This window comes from Papaver somniferum, chromosome 2 (genome assembly GCF_003573695.1).
Source record: "Papaver somniferum cultivar HN1 chromosome 2, ASM357369v1, whole genome shotgun sequence".
Classification (NCBI taxonomy): domain Eukaryota; kingdom Viridiplantae; phylum Streptophyta; class Magnoliopsida; order Ranunculales; family Papaveraceae; genus Papaver; species Papaver somniferum.
This window is the reverse complement of record NC_039359.1, coordinates 101,262,978-101,267,750: the sequence shown is the minus strand read 5'-3', so window position 1 is coordinate 101,267,750 and position 4,773 is coordinate 101,262,978. Positions and strand designations below refer to the sequence as shown.

Sequence of the window (4,773 nt, the reverse complement as noted above, 5' to 3'; positions counted from 1 at the left end):
TTAGAGTGCACACCGCAACCTCATTTCCTTTCTTTTGTTTTACCGACCGGAAACATAGGGCACATGCTAAAATGTTTAGCCTAATTCTTTTTTAATGGTGTGTTTGGTTGTAGAATTCACAATTCTAAGGGATATATAATTTCACGGGATTACAAATACCGGAAGTCATGTAAATTCTTCGTGTGTTTGGTAGCTAAGTGAGAATTCTTAGGATTCTTAAAGTTTCCTTGTTTTAAATTCCATGTACTTTTTGGAGACTGTTTAGAGGGAAAATATGACTTTTTAATGTTAAAAAAAGTGGGTCTATAAATCCCTCCTAAGTTTTCTAACAAATCTTACGGGAAAGGTGATATTCAGAATGCAGGATTTGTCGGAATTATAAATCCCGAGGGCATTTGGGCAATCAAATGTACCAAGGGCATCGTAATTCCATCAAATCCCCTGGAATTATGAATTCCATCTTTAAAATTTTGCATCCAAACCCACCATAAATAAGCCAATCAGGAATAGTCAATATTATTGCAGGAAGAGTGCAAGTTCTTTTGACATGCCCAAATTTTCCACACTGAAAACAAGTTTAACAAATGTCTGAAAATTGTGAGGACTAATCCTTTCTCAAGATCAATACAAAGTGTTCCAAGAACTTAAAAGTCTTTTCAATCTTACTAATCTTACTAATATAAAGAAAAGGTTTTTTTGGTACGACCTCATGATTTCCGTGTGTACCTTCGATCTGGTTCGTCGGATTAGATGACCTTAAAACACTGAATGTGATGTAGTCCGTCCATTTGATAAGGTATGTTTTCTTCTGCCTCCATGTATTTCAACAAAAACCAGCAATCACGATGAAAAAATGAAACGAACGAAAACCAGCGACACCATCTTCTGACCTGCAAAAATTTATACACCGTCATCACCCTCCATCTCCACCACCACCACCCTGCGCCTCAAAATGAATTTTCAGTTTCATCTTCGACTATTATCACGCCCTCCTCCTCCTCTCCACCACCTTACTTTTTTCAAACCTTTACAAAAACCTTTGCCGAAAATATGAGCTCTCTCTTTTAATTTTATCTGATTTTGAAATTTTGAAGTGTCAATTTCAATTTCAAATCAAGTTATTTCATAGAGAAGGGGTTCTGCTTTAAATTTCATTATACACAACTTACTTCACTGATTAGAGTAGATTCAGACGATTTGGATTCCCAACTCTGGGGTTTTAAACATCAAAATTTTCCCCAAAATTCCAAATAGGTAAGTTCTATCGTCAATGTATGTTAAGATCTACCTAATTTTCATCATTCTGACGCATGCTTGATGTGTGCTGCAATTTGAACCTAAGCTGTTTGACAAAATACCTGAATGAAAATTATCATTTTGGTTATGTGGGAGTCTCATTTTCCACCACTAAATACGCTAATTTTCAACCTGGAATCCAGTTTAACTTGATTATGCTTATTCAATGTTCTTTGTTGGGGGTTATATTCTCTGAATTTTGTAATGATAAATTGCATACTTTGTTATTAAGGTGAATTAGGGTAGGGTTGATCCTAAGAAGAGTCCATGTACCAGTGTGTATGAGTTTTAATCTCCCTTGACAAGTTCAAATTTTCGTATTATTTCGTATTCCAGTTCTCATTCTGGACTTGGAACTTGGAACAAACAATGTTTTGGAACCTAAATTAAGTAACTCAGTGAGAATTAAGTTTAGGAATGGATGTTTTCATTGTGTATGGTTCCTTTTCAGATGATTCTTTGAGGGTATGCACAAGTTATAAAATAAAGGTCGATGTGGTCTACAATGGGCTACTGCAAATGCGTGGCGAGATGTTTGGTCGCTTAGACCCATCCTTGACATCAAGTTTTATGAAACTAAATCTAGGTATTTATGGGATTACATTATATAATTGTACGTAACTTTTAACATTATGCAAACAAATCTACGTACTATTGCAGAAGAAAATTGTTAGTTTGTACATGAATCAGATGCTAGCAACAATTCATGTTTTGCAGGTCTTAGAATGGAGGGGCATCTTGGCAGGTCTGCAATTGCATCAGGCATGCGTCTTTGATTCAAATCAAAAAGTCATATGGGAACTGAAGAAAATGTAAGGATGTTGATGTCAAATGGTCCCACGTCTTTGATGGGATTACATTATATAATTGTACGTAACTTTTAACATTATGCAAACAAATCTACGTACTATTGCAGAAGAAAATTGTTAGTTTGTTCATGAATCAGATGCTAGCAACAATTCATGTTTTGCAGGTCTTAGAATGGAGGGGCATCTTGGCAGGTCTGCAATTGCATCAGGCATGCGTCTTTGATTCAAATCAAAAAGTCATATGGGAACTGAAGAAAATGTAAGGATGTTGATGTCAAATGGTCCCACGTCGAAGAGATATTGAATTATAGGGATCTGTGAGCATCAGAAATGGATGTCCAACTTTCGGTTCAAATTGTAGGCCTATCGCTCTTGAGAATTCACTAGAGAGAAAATGTTTGGAGCATATTTAGCACACTGGGGTTTGGGCATGTCTTTGTTTTACCTCCAAGGTACGTACTTCTTTTTCTTTATGTTTGGAGCATATTTAGCACATTGGGTTCTAAAAGAAAATGTTTTATTTTGTTTGTTTTACCTCTTGAAGTGTGTTAACTTGAATTAAGATATTGAGATTATGTTAAGTAATTTGTCGGCCAAGGATTGTAAGAATTAATGTATGTGTATTACAAGGGTTCATTGCCAAAAACCCCCGTATTCCCCTGAATTTTTACTATTGGGGTGTCCTCTTCTTCTGTGGTTGCTGCTATTAATGAGTTTCCTAGAGAGAAAATGTTTGGATGATATTCGTTGTATTTCTAACTTATCATATTTACTTCAAAAACAAAGGTGGTTTCGTTAATCTAATTGGTGAATTGACAAAGAAGGGTGTTTCAGAGTTATAGTAGATAGCTTTCATTCAACTGTTATTAGTCTTACTCTAAACATAAGTGGGACAAAACAGATCATTGTAGGGTCACCAAGGCATGAACATCCAACAATTGTTCTACAACTTTCACTGACAGTGTGTAGTAGACATCACATGTTAGAAATATAAGGTTGCTTTAAATTTGCTTCTGAGAAACATCACTACACATGTTCTCTCATAAGATGCTCAACCTGTGATAAATCCTCTGTGATCTCAGATGATGAATGCCACCTGATTCTCACATTCTCTTTTAATCCCAAAAACACGTCTTATTTTTCGTAGTTTGGTTCATATGGCGTTGCAGGCAGGGATAAATCAGAGACATGGAAACTATTGGAACTCGCTCTGTTAATCAGAGACAAAACATGACTGCAGAGCAGCTGGCCATTCAACGAGCAATGAATTGTGATCGACAAAGCATCCGTAAGCAAAACATGACGGAGGAGCAGAGGTCTTCTGTACGCGAGCATGATCGTATTCGACATAGAGCCGCCAAAGAAAAGCTGAACCTTCCTTCAACACCTACAGGCAACAATGCTGCACACCTGTTTGAACGTGTTACACAACAACATATGCAGATAGAAGTTGAAGGCTATGTGGAATTAGGCCATCAACACCTAGGCTATACACGAAAAATACAAAATACGGAACAAACGGAACGGCAGGCGCATCGCGCATGCGTGTTATACTAGTATCTAGAAAGAAATCTTGGCCTACCGACCCTCTTTTTATTGCATTCCTTAAATAGGTTGTTTAACAATCTTTTAAGACAGCGTAGCTTATTACTTTAAACATGGCGTTTCTTTTTATAACCTTTGTATAGGATTCTTTATTTTTTTTTTCATATTGATTCTTTACTATCAACCAAGATATCGGAAATCTTGAATAAATCGAGAGCATCCTGTGAGACAGAAGGTCTTGAAGAAATTAACTCTGAAGAATCTTTAAGGAATTATCGTGTATGTTACAGGTAAACAGAAAAAACTTCCCAAAATAGTTTCCCATAAAATATACTTTCAGGATCAAACAAACATAAACTTATTAGGTTTTCCATATTTATCTGTTCTGATACCAATTGAAAACACGGGGGTACCAAAATACACCATCAACTTTTTCTTAGGCAACTTGTATGGACTAAATTCAAATAAAATTCCGAGAGTTCAACCCAATGAATCTCAATCAGGAATTATATAAAGAGCTTATATCACAATCAGAATGTAAACAGAGACAAGTCCGTGAACCTGATTATTCCTTGAGAGTGTTTGGACGATTCCAAAGATCAATATACAAGATCAATCAAGTTGTACCCAACAAACAAGGATCAATATAGCTACTTTGATTGATTTACGTACAACCTGTGATATTTCAATTATAAAGATAAACAATATAATGCGAAAAACAAATAACATAGACACCAGAATTTTTGTTAACGAGGAAATCGCAAATACAAAAAAATTCTGAGACCTACTCCAGATTTGAAAATCAAACTGTATCAGGACGCTACAGACTCTAGCCTACTATCAGAACTTCATACTAGAATGTAGTTGAGAACGAATCTACCGTCACATAGATTCAGTTATAGCCGCACTGCTTACACCTCTTGAATCCCAACAGGACTCCGCGCAATTGATTCTCTTAGCTGACGTCCTTTACAACCTAAAAGGCGCTTCAACTCATTTGAAGACTTTAATCCAATCGTCCACCCACAGATAAGCCTATATGTGATTTTCGTTCTGATCAAAGATCAAGGTGAGGTAAGAAATTGATTGTAATAGACAAAGTCTAGCAAACCTCAAAATCCGG

The 4,773-nt window shown here is 36.1% G+C and overlaps 1 long non-coding RNA gene across 1 annotated transcript; it reads left to right on the top strand.

The window, feature by feature from the left end:
- The first annotated feature begins 832 nt into the window (after positions 1 to 832).
- LOC113353765 lies at positions 833 to 3,817 on the top strand. The gene is made up of 5 exons (XR_003361514.1): positions 833 to 1,254; positions 1,748 to 1,882; positions 2,014 to 2,165; positions 2,270 to 2,557; positions 3,275 to 3,817. It is a non-coding gene; the product is annotated as an uncharacterized LOC113353765 (long non-coding RNA).
- Positions 3,818 to 4,773: the final 956 nt, after the last annotated feature.